The sequence below is a fragment of the Vipera berus genome (assembly GCF_964194415.1).
Source record: "Vipera berus genome assembly, chromosome: 4".
NCBI lineage: Eukaryota > Metazoa > Chordata > Lepidosauria > Squamata > Viperidae > Vipera > Vipera berus.
Genome location: NC_138206.1, coordinates 42,744,838 through 42,766,738, shown reverse-complemented (window position 1 = coordinate 42,766,738; position 21,901 = coordinate 42,744,838). Strand labels below are relative to the sequence as shown.

The window sequence follows — 21,901 nt, the reverse complement described above, 5'->3', positions numbered from 1 at the left end:
CCGCCTAGGGGCTAGACTATATATTCTGGCTGGTTGCAGCCCTTGCTCCAGTACAGTTTTCAGCAAGAAATAAAAGTATGACTTTTCCTGTACTCAGCCTCGCATCATCATTCCTGCACCCAAGAACCCACTATTTAACAACTACATTAAGCTTAATCTGCAAATGGACACAAATTCCTTGTGTGTATAATCACATTTGACCAAATAAAATATTCAATTCAAATCAAATCTGAGGAGTTTAAAATAATTTTTTAAATTTGTTCACCATTCCTTGTAGAAATTATGGTCTGGACTCTTAACTAAGGAGGCTGAACAGATGGCTTGTACCTCAAGATAATGTTATGCTTTATTCCACTTATATTTAGATATCATAGTTCTAATCTATGGTTTTATTTACAGCACTGGAAATGCTGCCAATTTGAACCAAGAATTGAACCAGATCTGTAACTGTCAGAATATTGTAGTAGATTTCCTGACATATTAACTCCTGAAGCTATTCTTGAAATCATTTCATTCAGTAGCACAATTGGATTTACTATATAGATGGTATTAATTAGGTGAAAATATTTACTAAAGGACAGCAATGAGTTAAAGATGTTGAAAACACAAAATATTGTAAACATATTTAAAAATGACATTACCTATCTCCTATTTACTGTACATCAAGGTACTTTCAGCCATTCCAAGAAAGTTCCATACACATTTGCACTACTCAGGTGACTCTGAGGGCACAGATAAAGCTCCAAGTGGCCTCAATGACTCTCAGTCATCTAACAACCAGATGACTGCAAGGAATATAAATCCTTCCATTTTCATTGTTATAACTAAGGCGTGCAGTATTTTGTTTGTATATAGTTGTTTATATTTTTGTTCTTTTATCTCTTCCATCTGATTCCTGGATCATTGGTTATCTGGGAACTTTCTAGTTGTAGATTTAATTTGGACATTTGCTCATTTATATTGTCTAAAAAAATTTAATCTCATTATTATTTCTTTTTGTTCTCTTTGCATTCAACAATTGTTTGGTAAATTAGTTGTAGCATAGAATATATTTCTTTCCGAAAGGTGTTTGTTTTTTCTTGAGGCATGATTCCTGGAGATCCTCTAGTATCACCAGTCTCAGTAAGAGTAGATCAAAGTTTCCTCTAGTTTTCTGGTCTTTATATGTATCCTTTATAATCCAATAGATTCTAAAATATAGGTTCAGTCCTGGAAGCAATATTTTATACTGATCCTTTGCCTCAAGCATAAAAAAATTGTGTACCAGGCAAAGTTGTAATCCGCAATGTTCAAAGTGTTCAAAATGTTCAACCTCTCTGAAAACAGCTCAAAAGTCTCTCCTAGCCAGGTGTAGTCCAAGATCATTTTTTTTTTCTCTCCCACTAACTCTTGAAGTCCAAAATCAGTAGGTATTTCTAATCCAAGAAGCTCAGGGTGATAACTATGCCAAAATATTTTACTTTATTGACAGCTGTTCTCCTGAGCTAGGAATCACCAAGCAGCCAGGAAGCAAATTATAGTCCTATACACAAATCCACTACTAGATATCATTCAAAATCCATTTTCTACTCATAAAATAAAGGATTGATTTCTTATATTTTGCCTCAATGGTTTTTTTTACCCAAAGAGAAAATTCACCATGAAATTAAAACGCTCCTTCTGTTTACATTATTCAGTTGTAAAATAGTAAAGAAAGGATCAATATTCTCACCCAGTTCCAAACATGCTGCTTACAATGTGTTAATTAGTGCCTTTTTCTTCTTTGGTTGTCAGCAGCTAATGGCCAGCCACAGGAACGTAGCTGGTCTTTCCCCTGCCAGTTTGAAGGGTTTTCCTTGGCTGGAATGGAAAAACTGCCATGTCTCCATGATCAACAAGGCATCCCTCCTCTTCATTGCCTCTTCGGGGTGACTTTAGGCCCTTTTTAGGGCCTCCAGCAGGGCAAAATCGGGCACAGAAGGCAGAGCCCTGCCTTTCTGCATCTCATTCCACTGTGACGCAAACCAGAAGTCCTTTTTTACCCTTTTTAGGTCTGTAAAATATATCTGATGGCAAAGAAGAAGATTTAAAAAAAAATGGAATATAGGGGAAATGTCACAACTTGGGAGAAAGTGAATGAAAAGAGAAATGGAGGGAGAAAAGAACTGGGAGTTGTTTAAGGAATATAAATGGGCAGAATTCCCCCCTCCCCCCAAAAAAATATCCTACCTAAATTGTTTTCCTCATGCCAAGCAATTTTTATGAAAATAGAAATAAAATTTCTGGGCGATCTAATTGCCTTGGGTTGGAAAGCTACTTGGCAAAGAAAGAAAGTGAGAGTCAGATTTAAAAAACAGAAGATCTGACCTTTTAGAGGGGGCATTGTATGTTTAAATAACTGTTTGAATAAGATTCAAAGAACGGATGATATAATATAGATATGTAGAGCCTTGGTGGAGCAGTGGGCTAATGCCTCCTTAAGTAACACCAGCTGCCTGCAATTAGTGCAGGTTCGCATCCCACCAGGCTCAAGGTTGACTCAGCCTTCCATCCTTCCGAGGTAGGTAAAATGAGGACCCAGATTGTTGGGGGCAATTAAGCTGACTTTGTAATAATGCCGCTTGGGGTGTGTGTGAAAGCCCTAATAAGCAGGCATATACATAGAATGAAGGCTACTGCTAAGCTTGTAAGCCGCCCTGAGTCTTCGGAGAAGGGCAGGATATAAATGGAATTAAAATAAATAAAACTAAATAAATAATTAGACTTTTATAATGAAATATATGATTTAGAATTAAGATAGCATTTTTTTTTCTTTTTTTTATATCGGAAATATGAAGGTAAGAGGAGAATTGATATGAATAAAACTTTTAGCTATATAAATGTAATTAATATTGAGAAAATCATAACTGATAAAGATATTTCAAATACTGATGGGAAATAAAACCTTAACAAGAAGACGAAAACAGGATATTGATTAATGAATTAACGTTACTGATTTATGAATTGATATTATAGTTTTGTGTATAATATTAGTAAAATATGATGAAGATACTTATATTTAACTCTCTATACATTAACAGTACCAAAAATTGTATCTGTGTAATGAGGGGAAAATGGAAAAAATATGGAAAAGACAGGATGATCAGGGAAAAAATAACTGGATTGTGTAGTATTGAAGAGATTTATATTGAAGAAGTTAATGTTAAATATTTGAAGCCAGACAACATGTTTACTAAGCCCTAAAGACTGCAATTCTTAAAAATTAATAAAACTTTGATAAATTGAAAAAAAGGAATATAAATCTTTCCATTCTCCACCATTAAGTCAGAACTGAAGAAGCTTCTTATATAAGAAGCTAAAGGTTTTCAAGAAAAAACAAGAAAGTCCAGTTCCCTTTTAAAAAAGCATCTTTTGGACAACCATGACCTGAATGACTTGAGAATCTCCATAGATATATTAAGAAGTGTGCAACTTTAATGGAAGAAATGTTAGGAGTTAGATTTTTTTATTATTAAGTTTGAAATTAATACAATTTGGCAATTTATTTTTTTTTAAAAAAAGGTGTGAAAAATATATATTGATTGAGACATCAGGTACAGTAAATGTCTATGGAGATTCCAGTCATCCAGGTCAAAGTTATCCCAAAGATACCTGCACTTACTTGTTTTTCTTCAGCTGAAGAAGCTTCTTGGATGAGAAGCAGAAATGTCCTCAAAGAAAAAACAAGGAAGTCTAGTTGCCTCATGAAAAAGCACCTTTGGGATCAGATACAGTATTTGATGAGTTAAGGGACGCGGTGGCTCAGTGGGTTAGGACGCTGAGCTTGTCGATCAGAAGGTCGGCAGTTTGGCAGGTCGAATCCCGAGTGCCGCGTAGCAGAGTGAGTGCCTGTTACTCGTCCCAGCTTCTGCCAACCTAGCAGTTCGAAAGCACGTAAAAATGCAAGTAGAAAAATAGGGACCACTCCGGTGGGAAGGTAACAGCATTCCGTGCGCCTTTGGCGTCTAGTCATGCCGGCCACATGACCACGGAGACGTCCTCGGACAAGCGCTGGCTCTTCGGCTTTGAAACGGAGATGAGCACCAGCCCCTAGAGTCGGAAATGACTAGCATGCATGTGCGGGGGAACCTTTACCTGTACCTTTACAGTATTTGATGAGTTGTCTATAAAATCTTATTTCACATTAAAAACAGTTATTATACCATTTACTCTTTTTTTCCTTTGTTAAAAATGTTATACACACACATATTGTAATAAAGGATACTGAAAAAGAAGGGCACCTTCATACCACAGCATTTTCATCAGTGTTTCTACACAGAACTATACAAAGCATTATAAAGCCAACCTATAATTATATTTTGATTTCAAAATATGGGTAAAAAGTTATACTGAATGAAGAGAACCAAGAAATGGGTTGACAAGAGTTCTCACCAATGGTAGAAAGGCAATGGAATAAAGCAAGAGGCTCTGCTTTTTGAGAAATATACTGCCCTGAAGCTCTGCGAAGCTGTGGCCTTTCCAGAGAAAAGATGAATTTGGCTGGGATTTCATGTGCATGGCAACAATGCCAGGAATATATTGGCTCATCACCCGGACACAACTGACATTGCGACAACAGTCATATCTGAGCCTGGCTGAAAATGCCCAACATATGCCTAAATGTGTATGCCCATAATACATTGTTCCTCTGTATCTCTCTCTCTCTCTCTCTCTCTCTCTCTCTCTCTCTCTCTCTCTCTCTCTCTCTCTGTGTATATAGTTTCTCAATCAAATTCCCTTCATTATATTAATTTTATTTTATAATTTTTATATTCTGTTGATTGTCAATAAAAATAGCAAGCTAAAATTTCCATCTGGTTATCCATGTGTTTAAAACTTGATGTTTTTAGACCAGTGAATTGTTTTACCACCTGTTAGCAACCCAGTTGTTACTGATAAAAAAATGCATATTATTGTTTAGCTTCCAAATTCAAAGTTCTCTGATTTTATTACTGTCAGTATAATTATTTAACTTCATCTCTGATTATGATCGCATTCCCAGGTATAACTTTAAATGCTCATTCAAATATATTGGATTTACTTAAGGGCAGGCATATTCAACTTATTCTCTGAGGTTTTCAGTGCCAATCTGAAATAGAAAGAAATGATATGTCTACAACTTTCTATGTTTATTGAAACAATTTATGTTCAAAATATATAGTAAATGTGTCAACACTGCAAACATTGCATGTTTTTGCTCTGACAGTATAAGAGGCAGCCTTTTGCTTTAAACTGTTTCGCTTTGAATCACTGAACGGGCGGGGGGAGTTATCCCGGATGTTTTGATAAGATAAGAAATAGCACACGCTACAGAAAAGGAAGTGAAACTTTGTATGTTAAACTAATTGGAGAATGTGAATTATGACGTGTAATTAAGGGAGGGTATTGTGTATGATATGATGTGTTACGGGGACAAGAATTCAGATTCTGGCATCCATCCATGAGTGCCGATACTTTGTTCTCATTATTATAGACTTTTTAAAACAAAACAATGCTGGACTATTCTTTGATCTATCTCTTTAGTGAGAACCATGACAAAATGTTGTTTAAGAGTAAAATATATATGCATTAAATATAGTTATTTCATAATACATATATTAACATAGCCATGCAAAAGAAAAGGATTTCTGCGTTTTGTAGGCATTATAAATGCAATGGGAATGTCAACCCACTGGATAGACCAAACCATACAATGAATTTCATAGGAATAGAATTATTTGCTCATCTTACTGTTGGCAGCTTTCGATAGCACAATTCATAGTTTTTTTTTTTTAAATGACTTTGGGAGTTGGGAATGAGTAGCACTCTTGTGCTAGTTCTCTTCCTTCCTTCCTTCCTTCTTTTCAGTCAGTGTTAATGGGTGGGACAGGTACAGTCCTCAGCCCCTGCTCTATGGAGTTTCACTAGGCTTGATACATTTGTATGTTCCTGTTCAACATCTACATTTTCCTGAGTGGGTTTGGGCATTAGGGTCTCCTGGTTCTGGGAAATTTCCATCTATTGCTTTTGATGGGTTACATTACCACAAAAAGAAATTGTGAGGAATTTAGGGGTCTTCCTAGATTCATTGCTCCTCTTTGCAGAACAGGTGGCAGCCATGACCGAAAGGTCCTTTGCAGAACTTTGCATTACCTGCCTAATATACCCATTCCTGAACCAGAAAGTTTTAGTCATGCAAGTCTGGTCATTTCCCAAACAACTACTGGATGGTGCTTTATACAGTATAAGGATGCTCTTGAACCAGAAACTTACAGCTGATACAGAATGCAGTGTTGCAGGCAGTTTTGTGCGCTATTTATCCGTTCCGGTTACACTGCTGATTTGCATTCTCTGTTCATTGCCAGTATGCTTCCAGATCCAGTTCACACTGTTGGTAATGATATAAAGCTTTCCATTGCAGAGAGCTATGTTATTTGAGGGACCACTGTTCTCCAGTTATGCTTACCCATCCCATTAGGATTGGCAGGTGAATCAGGCTCTCAGTCCATCTATTATGGAATGTCATCAGGTAGAGCCCCTGTTTCTGTAATGGTACCTGTCCTTTGGAACATATGTGATGTTTTTAATTTTTGTTAGCTTCCCTCAGTTATGAATTTAAGGTGGATAACCTAAAAAAATAATAATAGAAAAAACTTTATAAAGCTAGATTTTACTAGCATAATTTTACAAGTATGACTGTGCTTTACTTACTTTACTTCTTATACCACAATCAATCAGGGAGGCATTCGGCTTGGCTGTTTCCCAGGTATTAAAAAATATTCCAGCCCTCTTTTTCTTTGTAACAGTTTTTGCGTATCTCTGTAAAGGTCAGCTTCCATACTGTCTACAGAGAATGTGGTTATTTCTTTGATTTGTGAATGATTCTTGTGCAAGCCTCTCTTTCAGGTATATCATTTTTAACTACATTTCATTCCATTTATTGAATTTCAAATTAAAACAGACTAATAATGGTTTGGAAATATTTATGCTAGTCTGTCATATAGTAAGTAGTGTGCCACGGAGACGTCCTCAGACAAGCGCTGGCTCTTCGGCCTTGAAACGGAGATGAGCACTGGCCCCTAGAGTCGGAAACGACTAGCACTCATGTGTGGGGGAACCTTTACCTTTACCTTTTATGGAGAAAATGTGCACATTTATTGAATAGAATGGATTGTTATTTATTTATTTTTATTATTTTTGCTTACAATTCCTTTTCCAAAGAGTTTTAAACTCACAGTTATGTGTTTGCTGAAAAAATGAAGACTTCTTAAATAGTATGAGTGTATACTTAAGCTTTTCTAGTCAAATTTCACAGTTTAGAGCAGCGAAGGCAGTTATTATTTTTTATTTTGTTTATATCTCAACTTGTTATTTTATAAATAACTCAAGTCAGCAAACATATAAAATACACCTTCCTCCTATTTTCCTCATAACAATCCTGTGAGATGGATTGGGCTGAGAGAGAGGGGCTGGCGAAAAGACACCAAGTTGGCTTTCATGGCTAAGGTAGACTTGAATTCACCATTTCCCACTTTCTAGCCTTGTGCCTTAACCGTTAGAACAATCTCTCTCTCTCTCTCTCTCTCTCTCTCTCTCTCTCTCTCTCTCTCTCTCTCTCTCTCTCTCTCTCTCGTGTGTGTGTGTGTGTGTGTGTGTGTCCATGTATACTTTTCCCCTCTGTTCCAATAAATCTGTATAATAAGCTTTCCAAGTAATGTTTTCTCAGCAGTTCTGATTTTCTCAATTTATCACTGCAAAAATTTCAGCCATTCTAGAGTGTTCCTCTAAATTGTTCCCCATTCTCTCTAAACATGGATCATAAAGCTATCTCTGACTAGGTATAATGTGATCAAATGTGAAGGATCATAAAACTAACTCTTAGAAAGGTGGGAAGGTTTTTCAATCTCCTTTCTGCAGAGAACAACAGAGTTGTCTCAAGAGAAAGCTTGTTACAGAGAAAAATGCAATTGCTGAAAACAGTGGGAGCTTTAAACTTGTAAAGTCATGAAAGACCTAAAAGAGGCTATGAAACCAAACTAAATAGGTCCCCAGCAGGAGATGTTACCTATAATATATTTCTCTCCAGGTTGACTGAGAAGAAGTAAAGGAAGGAGGGAGAAAACAGAAATAAACTATTAAATACACAATAATGTTATGAAGAGAGAGTTCTTTTGAAGAGAATGAATAGGGGGAAAAGGAGAATGGAGTGGAAAATGTAGAAATATAAAGAGAACAAATTTAAAAAATAAATTAAATGAAAATAGCAGTAGAAAAAGGGAAAGAAGCAGTCAGTTATGTAAAAAGCAACAATATCAATAGAACAGATTCTGGCACATCAGGCTTTAAAATTAAGTTTTCCTTACACCTTACACCTATTCACCAGTGAATCTTTGCACTTCTTTTGGTTTAAGGGTTTCATTTTTTTAACTGCATGGCACATTTGAGAGCTGCCCTCCACAATTGGGTGATGTCAGAGACTTTTAAAAATATATATTTTATATTTTCCTTGATGTAGAGGGTGTTTTTCCCCAAGAAAGTATGTGGAGAGACAAATTATTTAAGACAATGAAAAACATAAAAGTCAATGGCAAAAACAGTAGGACAAATGGGAAGCAGAACAATTTCAGATTATAGAAAGAAGTATAGAGGAAGCATAAGAAATAACATGTATGGGTGTGTAATTATTAAAAATCAAACAGAGAAAAGTAGGCAAAAAGCAATAGAAATGTGATGAAGAGGATGTAGGGAATGTAATGTGTACACAATAATATGGAAGAAGAAAAACATGGTGAACAAACAACAGCTATGTGAAACTGGTCATATGCAACCTAGTCATGTCTTGCACTTTTAGAGTTTATTATCCTAAATGTTTATATATACAATTATTTTACTCTTAACATAGATTTTTCTTCTGGAGGAGATATGAGCATATTGCACCCAACAATCTGGCTCCTCATTTTACCAACCTTGGAAGGATAGAAGTCTGATTCAACCTTGAGCTGGTCAGGATTGAACTCCTGATAATGACAAAGTTAGCCTGTAATGCAGCATTCTGACCACTGCACAACCATGGCTCCTGGTGACGTCTGTAAACTATAGACATGAAAATGATAATATTTTTTTTCTCAACATAATTTTAAAATGGTATCATTAACTGGTCAGTAACTAACTAGATTGAGAAGCATCTTTGTTGAAGCATCTTTGGCAGTAATCACAGCCTCGAGTTTTTTTGGGTATGATGCAATACGTTTTGCACACCTGATTAGAGGATTTTCTGCCATTCTTCCTTACAAATCCTCTCAAGCTCAGTGAGATTTGAGGGAAACCATCAATGGACAGCCATTTCCAAGTGCCTCCAGGGATGTTTAATAGGATTCAAGTCAGGGCTCTGGTTGGGCCACTCTACGGCATTTACAGAGTTGTTCTCAAGTCATTCCTGTGTTGTTTTGGCTGTGTGCTTAGGATCGTTGTCATGTTGAAAAGTGAACCTTTGTCCCACTCTGAGGTCCTGAGCACTGTGGAACAGGTTTTTATTGAGGATATCCATGTACTTTGCTCCATTTAGCTTTCCCTCAACCCTGACCAGTCTAACAGTGCCTGCTGCTGAAAAACAAACCCACAGTGTGATTCTGCCACCAATATGCTTCACTTTTGGGAGAGTATTGGGCAGCAATGAGCAGTGCCTGGTTTCTTTCAGACATATAGTTTAGAATTGAAGCTAAACAGTTCAATCGTGGTTTCATCAGACCAAAGAATCTTGTTCCTCATAGTCTGAGAATCCTTCAGGTGCTTTTTTGCAAACTCCAAGAGGGCTTTCTTTGTTTTGCACTGAGGAAAGGCTTCTGTCTAGCCACTCTGCCAAAAAGCCAGTGGAGGCCTGCAGTGATCATCCTCCATCTGGAACTCTGTCCATCTCCACACAGGATCTCTGGAGCTTAGGATCTCTTGGGCTCTTGGTCATCTCTCTTACTAAGGCCCTTCTCCCCCAATTGCTCAATTTGACTGAGCCCTGATTATGCCAAACCTCTTCCATTTGAGAATTATTGAGGCCACAGTGCTCTTAGGAATCTTCAGCGCAGCAGAAATTTTATTGTAGCCATCCCATCTGTGTCTTGCAGTAATCCTTTCTCTGAGCTCTTCAGGCAGTTCCTTTGATCTCATGCCTTTTGCTCTGCTACACTATGCATTTCCAAAGGGGTGTGTGCCTTTCCAGGTTTTGTCCAATCAATTTAATTTACCACAGGTGCACAGTAAATTATAACAGCTCCTAAATGTGCAGAAGGTAATCTTTGAAACAACCTGAAGCAGGGTAATGAAGGAGCTTTTACTTACTATTAGGACAGGGCTGAGGGCTGTCCTAATAGTAAAGTAATTTCACTTGGCTTCATTGTAAAGAATGACAATCCTTTAAACTTTTCCACAGTTGTAACATATGTCATATAATTTTCTAAAAGTATAGTTTTGTTTCATTATTTGTTGTGACTTTATCAAGCCCAGAGATTCTCATATAAAGAACATTTTGTGAATATTTTTAAACAGACTTTGAGAATGACAGTGGTTTTTGAAGGGGTTGATAAGTTCACTGAGGACATGTCTGCCAACTATTATAATTAATAACATTTTAGAGATAATATACAATTATTGCAGGGTTACAATTAGACGATGTTGGAAGGATTTGGGACCAAATGGATTGTTGTCTTGATTCAGTAGGCCTTATGATATAGGAGGATTCCAATATTTTCATATTTTGTTGCTCATATATAGTCTAGAAATATAGATGGTGAGCATTATTGTTATAATTATGAACTACAAAAGGATTCTTCAACATCCACTTACCTGGAAAATAGAGACCTGATAGCCTAAGAAAATTATTTCATACCAAGGTATCACTTTCACAAATAATCCATGAATATGTTTATTCTGGATTAAGGTTAGTTTAGGATACTATGTGATTTTACTTATCAGAGTCATCTTGTAATTCGAACTACATAGGCAAAGAATATCACTCTATTTTTTTCCCAATGCCATGATGTCACACTTTTCAGGGAATCAAAGAATAGAAATTAAAGTGTGTTATTCTTGTAATTATAAATCCTGATTATTACTTTATGCAGATTCACTGATATTTAATGGGAGGAAAAATATTTGGAGTACATAGAACCAATGATAAATTGTTTTTATTTTATGATGCTTTGAATGTTTGCGAGATTAATGAAAGTGTCAGTTTGTTTTATTACTGAAAATCATTCCTATTTTGCTCTTAATTTTGTCAATAATCAGTTTTTATTACATACAGGAGAAAGCTTTTTGTTCCTGGAACTACAATTTCTAAAATGACTTCCAGAGATAATGAAGTCTTTAAAACTTATGAGTGAGTTCTTAGTCATCAAGTAAATACAGTATTTGCTATATTAACATGACAAAGATCAAATGTTTAGGCAATCAATGGTGCTGCAAATCCTCACTATGAGGCATATTGGTTTTCATACTCATTTATTTTCAGCCACATTTAATGGAACAGTTGTAATCAAAGCTATTAATAGCACAGTACAATTTCTGTAGGATTATAGATTGATTTAAAATGTATATTTCACAATGTATTTATTATGGTTAAAAAATACCTAAATGTTCATTCTGTTCCTAGCTATTAGAATGATTTTAAAATCCAGGTACAATTCTAAGGACAACACAGGATTGCAAACTATTTGGTTTATTATAAGGATTCCTTGGTTATGGAAATAACATCAAGAGTCTGGATGAAGACAATCACAATCAATTCCTGAACATCTTTCAAGCTGACAACATCAAGTACACTGAAGACAAGAAAACGTTTAGACATGAATACATCAAGAGAGTGAAGAAGATCGTAAAGTCCAAACCAAGTAGAAGACATACCATCAAGGCAATTAAAACCCTGGACAAGTCCAATCATTAGATACAGCTGTGGAATAGTGGACTGGACTCAAGCAGCCAAATAGGAAAAAGCCCCTTCATTCCTTGCGGAACTTTATGACACATCTTAAATTAATGCAACCTCTTCCTAAAATAGGCCCTAGTCCACTAACTCACTCTGCTGCTGCTGCTGCTGCTGCTGCTGATGATGATGATAATGACGATGCTAATGCTGATGTTATCTATTCAGCTATGTCTAACTCTTGGCAATTCTTAATATATGACTAATTGAATTTGCACAAGCATGAATTAACTGTGCCAAAAGCTGATCTAGGTTTAGACTTAAGACAGTTTTCTCCAAATTGATGATCTGCATGTAAGAAAAAGAATGGAATTAGAAACTATGAAACTTGTACTTAATATCTATGGAGATTCTCAGTCATCCAGGTCATATTATCCCAAAGTTGCTACAGATCTGCACATAGCTAACTGCATTCTACTGCATACAGTATACCATGTTGCTCAGTTTGCATCTGGGTGTTTTATCCTTGGGACGGACAAGCTTCTGCCTTAGCGTATTCTTTGGCTTGAAGTGTGCACATATGTTGTGTTGGCTGAAGACCCTCCTGAGCTTTTCCAAAATTCCTGCAATGTATGGAATGATTTAATTGCTTCATTTATTGTTTTCTTCATCTGATATGGAGGCGCTCCTGCTAGGTCTTTTTTGAGATTTGAGGAAGGCCCACTTGGGATAGCCACATTTCTGAAGGCTTCCCTGATGTATTTTATTTCTTTTTCTTTTCCTTCTTTGCTGGTAGGCAGGCCTTCAGCTCTGTGGTGTAGGGGTCTGATAACTTCCATTTTTATGCTCCAGTGGATAATGTGAATCAAAATATAAATAATGATCTGTGTGAGTGGGTTTTCTGTAAATTTCAATGTTAAAGCTTCTGTTTTCCTTAATGTATACAGCACAGTCCAGGCTAGACTATTTTCCTTAACATCTTCACATGTGAATTTGATGTATTTGTTCACCAAGTTGATATGTTTGGTGAATATTTCCAATGTTTTGATCTTTGGTTTTTACCTCTTCCATGTAGAGATTGGCCACAATGGGGAACACAGATGAGCCCATGGTGCAGCCATGTTTTTGTCTGTAGAAACTTCTCTGTATTGAAAATAGGTAGTAGTCAGGCAGAGGTCCAGCATGGCACATATGTGGTCTGGGCTGAGGTTGGTTCTGTCATCTAGAGTGCTGTCTTATAGCAGACATTTTTTCACTACCATGACAGCTTCTGTTGTTGGGATGCAAGTGAAGAGTGAAGTCACATTATAGAAAATAATCCACATCCAGTTTTATTTCCCAGACCTTGTTGGTGAAGTCGTTGAATTATTGATATGATGAATGGTGTTACCAACTAGAGGAGCTAGTATAGTAGATATTTTGCAATGTTGTAGGTGACTGACTTGATGCTGCTAACACTTGTCAACCCTCAGAACACGTGGCCATCCCAAGTGGACCTTCCTCAAATCTCAAAGAAGACCTAGCATGAGCTCCTCTATAATAGATGAAGAAAACAATAAACAAAGCAATTAAATCATTCCATACATTGCAACATACGTGCTATTCAAACACTAAAGCAGAAGTATGGGCACCCCAAGGATAAAACAGCCAGACACAAACTGAGCAACATGGTATATGCAGTACAATGCAGCGAGACATGTGCAGATCTGTACATTGGGGAAATGAAACAACAACTTCATAAACATATGGCACAACATAGGAGAACAAACCCATCAGCAGTCCATCTGCATTTAAAAGACAAAGGCCCCTCTTTCGAAGACAGTAAAGTCCACATTTTGGACAGAGAGGACCACTGGTTTGAAAGAGGGGTCAAAGAGGCCATTTATGTCAAAATAGAACAGGCCTCTCTCAACAGAGAGAAAGGGATTCGACAACATCTATCTCCAGTCTACAACACAGTCCTTTCAACAATTCCAAGAAGACTCCATACCCATTTCCACTACTCAGGTGACCCTGAAGACACAGATAAGCCTCCAGGTAGCTTTAATGACTCGCTAAAAGAATGCAAATGAACAGCTGTCTGCAGGAGTATAAATCTTTCCATTCCCCACTAACTAGTCAGAGCTGAAGAAGCTACTTGGATGACAAGCAAAATGTCTTCAAAGAAAAACAAGAAAATCCAGTTGCCTCAGGAAAAAGCATCTTTGGGTTGTACTTAATACTAAGAAGTATAAAATTAGAGAGGTAGAGAAAATGATGAATTGCAAATACAATTTTACTTTTTTCCATACAATATATTATTGTGATATAATTCCAGTTTTAAAATATCAAGTATATTCATTTTAGTAAACTATATCTTAAAATATTATTAATTTATATTGATTCAAATTTGAAGAAACTGTTTTTAAAACTTTTGTAGATTTTTAATATGTTTTATTAATAATATGTTTTAATTCAAAGTGCTTTTTCATAGTTTATTTCGATCAAGCATTTGTGATACTAACAATTTGATCTAAGCTACTTCTGCAGTTCTTCAATGGAAATGTGACCCTCTCACTCAATAATCTCTATTAATAGGAAACTGACATCAACTATTTATGTGATTTCTTAATGAGCTTAAGGATTCTGTCCTAGTATACCTGTAAAAGATTATTTTAAAAGATTTTTCCATAAACGTCAGTACAATCTTTTGTATTGCAGCTTACTAGAAATGCTTCCTTGTATGTTGGTCCAGATAATATTTAAAGGGACAGTGGCAGTTCTTGCAGCTGGAAATACAACTCAGTAATTATCATACTACTAACAATCCACAAATTTGCTCATATGATTATTGATCATTTGTTAAGCATGCATAAATTATTGGTTCTGTCCCCAGAATTTAGACACTATCAAAATAAAAAAAGTCAAATTTTGAGCTTGGTAGCTGGATAAAAATAACTCTGGAAAGAGAAATCAAAGGAAGTCTGCTTGTTTTGTTTTGTTTTTTAAAGGAACACACAATATTTTTGAGCAACATGCATTTGCTTTCTCCGTGACTAATATCATATACCTGAAACTATTGTAGAACTAAACTAAACTAAAATCAATTATCTTTTTATAATTTTTAATCTTCTCCCTAGGGACAGGATGGGGATGGGGCGTTTGGCCTGGGGCTTTAAGTTCAAAGAAGCTTCAATCATAGACATTTGCTCTCTCTCTTGCTCTCTCTCTCTCTCTCTCTCTCTCTCTCTCTCTCTCTCTCTCTCTCTCTCTCTCTCTCTCTGTGTGTGTGTATGTGTGTGTGTGTGTGTGTGTGTGTGTGTGTGTGTTTTCAGACTGCTCATTTTATTTTTTGGTATCAATTTATTGATTTCCTTCAGGGAAGCCTGGTTTTATTTTCATGCTTCATCATACTGCTAGGCTTAAAAACTGGAAGAGATATAAAATCTTTAAAATAATCAGTGCTGACACCACACATGATTCATGTACACCCATTCAATAGTTCTAAAAATGCAAATCCATACAGCAAGAGGAACTAATGCATTTAGCACAATTCCAGTATTCCAAAAGAACATTATTGAGTTTGGGTTACTTCTCTGCATCTGTCTAACATATACATCTGAAACCTGACTACTTCATATGTTTTCATGTCATTCCATTTCAGCATCTTTTACAGATTCAGCACTTAATCTCTCCTATGCAAAAAGGCATTAGTCAATTAAATTGTGTGGTACCCTTGGGCATAAAGCAAATATTCTCATTTCACAGCCAGGGAATTTTCCTTCTGGAGTTAAACATTCTTAAAAGGAGAGGGGGAGAATAAGTGAATGTCTGACAGTGACTCACATTTCAAGAAGGACTGTGTCTCTTGCTGCCTTTATTTCTAATTAAATGGAGTTTTGCCTGGAGATAGGATTTAAAATACCACTAAAAAAGTCATATGATTTTGATAGTTTGCAGTTCTCAGTTACGTGCTATTTTGGTAAACACAGCTTTAAAAATATGTTCAGTATAATGTTTGAGATGATCTCACATCTCTTCAAGATGGGGTTTAGTAAATATAATGACAGATCATACAATCTGATTACTTGTTGACATCACAATTTGAATATATGATCAATGTAGAGTAAGGATAAATCAGATTTTGAGTGTTGATAATTGAATGTAAGGTGAACTGCTCATATATCAATATGTGTGCGTTTCTGTGTACATGTACATGTACATACACACACATACACACATATTGATATATGAGCAGTCCATCTTACAGTCAGTTATATGGACATACTGTACGTAGACCTCCATATTGACTGGAAATTATTCAGCATTATATGGACATACTGTACGTAGACCTCCATATTGACTGGAAATTATTCAGCACTTATGGGGACCAAATTCTGGCAACAGACCAAATTTGTTTCTGCTGTTCTTCATGTACATGAGTAAAACTGGCTTATAAATTGTGTAATAAAAAATTCAGCAATTAAAATAAATTAACTCTTATTCCATACAGATAATAATTTATTTATTTTTTTTAAAAAAAAGTTTAAGAGTATTTTTGTAAGCAATGTTAGTTTCTACCTTACTACATATATAGATTTCTTCTGAGAATTCCAACTTTATAACTTGCAATACATGTAAAACTTTTATTTTACAAAAACACTTCTAGTATTTCATTTTTTATTTTTTTTATTTTTTGAAAGTATTGTTATATATAATAGTTTATTTTACCTAGCTGAATGTGTTTCAGTATTTGAGTAAGCCAAAGCTGACACATGATACAAAATTAAATATGTCTTCTATCTGCAGATTAGAATGCATACATTTTATTATATTGCTTAAATGTTAAATCTATCTTCACCTTCAATTTCTTCATTGAAAATGCATGTCAAAGAAATATTACAAAGTACTGACTAGAAGGATATCCATATTTTTCTTATTTTGAATTTGTCAACAACTACACATCAGCAATTCATTGGCATTCAAATTTATGGGAAATGGTGGGGTTAACTTTGTGCCATATTAAGGTTGTCTAATTTTGTTTAATCAGGGATTCACAGAAGCATAGTTTGACCAGTTAAGCCAACATCTATATGGATTTTTTTTCAACACATATTTATTCCGATCCACCCATCCATCCATTTATTTGATTTATTTGATTTAGATGGCTGCCCAACTCTGTAAGCTTCTTGGCTCAAAGATATATGAAACTTTATGAAGGAATTATATCATGTGATTGTATTTTAATTTAGTCTTAGTGATTGCATAATGGTAAAAGAAGTTTCTTGTTTCTTTGTGTATTCGACTTCTATGCCCATCTCACTAAAGCAATTCTTTAGAAGTCAAGGGAATTTAAAAAAAGAAGATTATTATAGCAAACTTGTCAGATTATCACTGTATTGCTCAGACACCGCTATTGTTAATAAGGTGATTATTACAGGATTTTTTAAAATCAATAAAGTTGCCTCTAAAAGTTTTTGAAAAAGGAAAGCAAAGTTAGGACTGGAAAATCCAATAATAAATAACACAACCCTGAAACCATCAATATCTTTTTTCAAACATAAGTGCACACTGTGTGCCTGAGACCATGCCCGTGTCTGCCTCTTGTCAATCACACACATTCTTTTATTAGTCTAAGATAGAAAATAAACAACAAGACTGACAGTTTTGTGTCCTTTGGCATTTATGTCACCACCATAAAAAGAAGAGAGTATTATGTCATCAGCCAAGTCTGTCAAGTTTGCTTTGGGATGCTGTTTGTCTTTAAAGATTTTAATTTAATTTAATTTAATTTATTATCATTTCTATACCGCCCTTCTCCCGAAGGACTCAGGGCGGTGTACAGGGCAAGAATAAAACACAGAAATTTACAAAAATTAAAAAATAATTAAATGCATGCCCGATTAAAATACAATTGATACATAATAAAAACCCCAATAAAAATGATAAAAACCCCACCAATCCCCCCTCAGGCCAGGCCGGCTTGCTCGAACAAGTATGTTTTCAGATCGCGGCGAAAGGAGCGCAGATCGGGTGCCGTCCGGAGCTCAACCGGTAACTGGTTCCATAGCTCCGGGGCGCCCACAGAGAAGGATCTCCCCCTGGGGGCCACCAGACGGCATTCTCTGACCGGTGGCACCCTGAGGAGGCCCTCTCTGTGGGAACGCACAGGGCGCAGGGAGCTTGATGCCGGCAGCAGATGTTCCCTGAGGTACTCCGGCCCCATGCCATGGAGGGCTTTGAACGCCATTACTAGCACCTTGAATCTCACCCGGAAGACAACTGGCAACCAATGCAGCTCACGGAGCAGAGGTGTCATGTGGGAGTATCGGGAAACTCCCAACACAACTCTCGCGGCTGCATTCTGTACCAGCTGGAGCCTCCGGGTGGTCCTCAAGGGAAGCCCCATGTAGAGGGCGTTGCAGTAGTCTAGACGAGAGGTCACGAGCGCGTGAGTGACCGTGCATAAATCATCCCGGCTTAGATAGGGCCGCAACTGGCGCACCAGGCGAACCTGGGCGAAAGCCCCCCTAGTCACGGCCACCATGTGATCTTCCAAGGTAAGCCGCGAATCTAGGAGGACTCCCAAGTTGCGAGCCCTATCTACGGGGGGTAATAATTCACCCCCCATAGAAAGAGATGGAATATCCGAATAGACCCGGGATGAAGGTATGCAAAGCCACTCGGTCTTGTCGGGGTTGAGTTGAAGTCTGTTCCTCCCCATCCAGACCCGAACCGCCTCCAGGCAACGGGACATCACGTTGAGGGCATCACTGGGGTGGTTTGGGGTAGAAAGAAAAAGCTGGGTATCATCAGCGTACTGATGATACCCAACTCCAAAGCCACGAATGATCTCACCCAGCGGTTTCATATAGATGTTGAACAGGAGAGGCGAGAGGACCGACCCCTGAGGAACTCCACAAACGAGAGACCTCGCGGTCGACCTCTGCCCTCCTGTCAACACCGACTGCGAGCGTCCCTGGAGATAGGAGGAGAACCACTGTAAAACCGTGCCTCCCACTCCCAATCCCCTGAGACGCCGCAGCAGGATACCATGGTCGATGGTATCGAAAGCCGCTGAGAGGTCCAATAGGACTAGAACAGAGGAATGACCCCTGTCCCGAGCCCTCCAGAGATCATTCACCAGCGCGACCAATGCCGTCTCCGTGCTGTGCCCGGGCCTGAAACCCGATTGGTACGGGTCTAGATAATCCGCTTCATCCAGGACCAAAGGGAGCTGGTGCGCCACCACACTCTCAACAACCTTCGCAAGAAAGCGAAGGTTGGAGACCGGACGAAAGTTGTTCAATACAGCTGGGTCCAAGGCAGGCTTCTTGAGGAGGGGCCTCACCACCGCCCCTAGATAGATTTTGTCTATCTATCCACCTTCTTATTTACTTACCTATCTTCAAACTGCTACAATATTTATTATATTTGTTAATTCCAGATAGTTACTACAAATATTAATTTTATAAAATTGTTTTAGATAAGGTGTACACAATCTAGACCTACAATAGCTGGTAAAGTGATTTGCAATGAATTCATTAGATTATTAACAAACTTTCCAGTACACATACAAGTATATACCCTCCCAAACACAACTAAAATACATTGCTGAGATTAAAAAAAAAAATCCAAGATAATTGTGAACATTTTTTGTTATTATTGAATGGTACTTTTGTCATGGAAACAATAAATTTCTAAAATTATAGTTCTATAATTCCGTTATATGCACATGATTAAAAACTAAACATTCTTTGCTATAACATTACTATCTGGACCGATGTTCATTTTCTGAAATTTTGTGCCTTTTATCTTGTGGGTTTATTTACTGTATTGATCAAATAATCCGACCAAAATAATTTTGCTGTTTTAAATTTGATGAAACACAACAAAAGGTTGCAGCTTAAATAAAATGGTGCTTGTTTTCATAGAGATTGTTAAGCAGCTGTAACTACAGTAGCAAAATTATACCAACTGCCTATGTATTCTTAATAAAAACTCATTTCCTTTCTTGTGTTTCTTCATTCTAAGTTATTATTTAGAATGGTTCATCCTTAATATCTAAAAAGGTTAAATCATGGCAACATGGCAAACATTTATTAAAACTGAGACTAATAAACTGTGGTAAAGTTGCTATGAATTAACCTTTTTAAATACTTGTGGCCTGAATAATTCAGTCTTCATTTACATGTTGCTTTTCATTTTGGGGAGAAATTCCCTGCAGTCAGTGTGGCAAGACCTGGTTCATTCCAACAACTCATTAACTCTCTGCCTATCCAAAATTTTCATTTTGACTGAAGAAGTAATGAAATGTCTCAGTTTTAATAAACTTTGGTCCAGTTGCCATGATTTAACCTTTTTAGATACTTTTGGCCTGGGTGGTTGAGTCTTCATTTACATGGTTCATCCTAAATCTATTCACTGGCATTTTTGTAAAGTCTTCGGAAAGATCTGAAGAATTGAGATGGGGGTTCCAACCCTGAATTGGTACACTGAAGGGCCTCGACTGGCAAATACTAACTGATTCAAATATCAAACAAAAATGAAAAATCTCTAGTACTACAGGATAAATTTAGTTAAGCACTCCTGTCATTATTAAATCAGAAGGTTCCCGGAATTAATAGAACGTCCACAGATATACTGCAAGCAATAGAAGAGGAATCAGTTCTAACCAAGTATGCCAGAAATTGGAGTATGATCCAGTGGCCAACACACTGTAAGATATCAATCTACAGTTGAAAAGAATGTGGAAATACAGTAATTATAATTCATCCTACAGTTCATTCCCTTTATTTTCCCTAACATTTTCTTCATTTCTCTCCATTCTACTCCTTTATTTATTTATTTATTTATTAAATTTGTATACCGCCCTTCTCCCGAAGGACTCAGGGCAATACATATCAAAAACAAGATACAAAAATTAAAAACAATTAAATAAAATGCCCACGAATAAGTTAAAACACATTAAAAGTAGGTTAAAACACATTAATAAAACCCAACCCCATCCCATCAGGCCAGGCCAGCTTGTTCGAAAACGTAGGTTTTGAGATCGCGCTGGAAGGAGCGGAGGTCAGGGGCCATCCGGAGCTCGACCGGAAGATGGTTCCATAAATCCAGCGCGCCCACAGAGAACGTCCTCCCCCTGGGGGCCACCAGTCAGCATTCTTTGACCGGTGGCACCCTGAGGAGGCCCTCTCTGTGGGAGCGTACTGGGCAGAGGGAAGTTGACGCCGGCCGCAGGTGCTCCCCAAGGTATTCCGGACCCATGCCATGTAGGGCTTTGTAGGTCATTACCAACACCTACAAGGCATAAAAGAGAATGTATGCATTCTTAACTGACACTGTTAGATTAACACTTACTGATTAAATCTCCAATCTGTGTTTGATATTTTGGAAGTACCTATTTCATTTCAGACTATTTTATAAAATTCATGATTCTCTTTAGGCAACACAGTCAGCAAATAAAAAATATATCTTGTAAAAGGTGTGTTTATTCTTAATGCATTACAAGGCACCACATGTTGGTATAGTAAACCGAAAGGATTATCTAGTCAATAAAACTGATACTATGGAACTCTGTTGTGCTGTGCAAAGTATATGAAGGAGCAATTTGCAATTTTGTTAAAGCATCCAGGTTATTACACGAATCACACGCATACTTCAGAAGCTGTTTTCATGTTTGTATAGTAACTGCATATTCACTTCATTAGTGGTTCTTGTGGAAGTATTGTCTGCACATGAACATTCATGTAAAGAGACAGAAACAGCTTTTGCAGATGTTCTGTGAAACTTGCAAAAATCAGCCTTTTTTTAAAAAAAGGTGCTTTGTTCAGATTCCTACACATTGCAGCTTTAGAAATATTTACATATTTACATATATTTTACACTCTCACAGACACAATTCATATAATTGAAGACCAAGAATTAAGTATAACATAGTAGTTAAGTTTTGGACTCTTGTCAAGGAGGTCCGCATTAGAATGGTCACTGAAGAAATGATTGTAAATT

At 36.9% G+C, this 21,901-nt stretch overlaps 1 protein-coding gene across 2 annotated transcripts in view; it reads left to right on the top strand.

Annotated features, from left to right (window-relative positions):
• Positions 1-21,901, top strand: part of CADM2 (cell adhesion molecule 2) — a 378,617-nt gene that overhangs the window by 244,114 nt on the left and 112,602 nt on the right. The gene's annotated exons all lie outside the window — the stretch shown is intronic.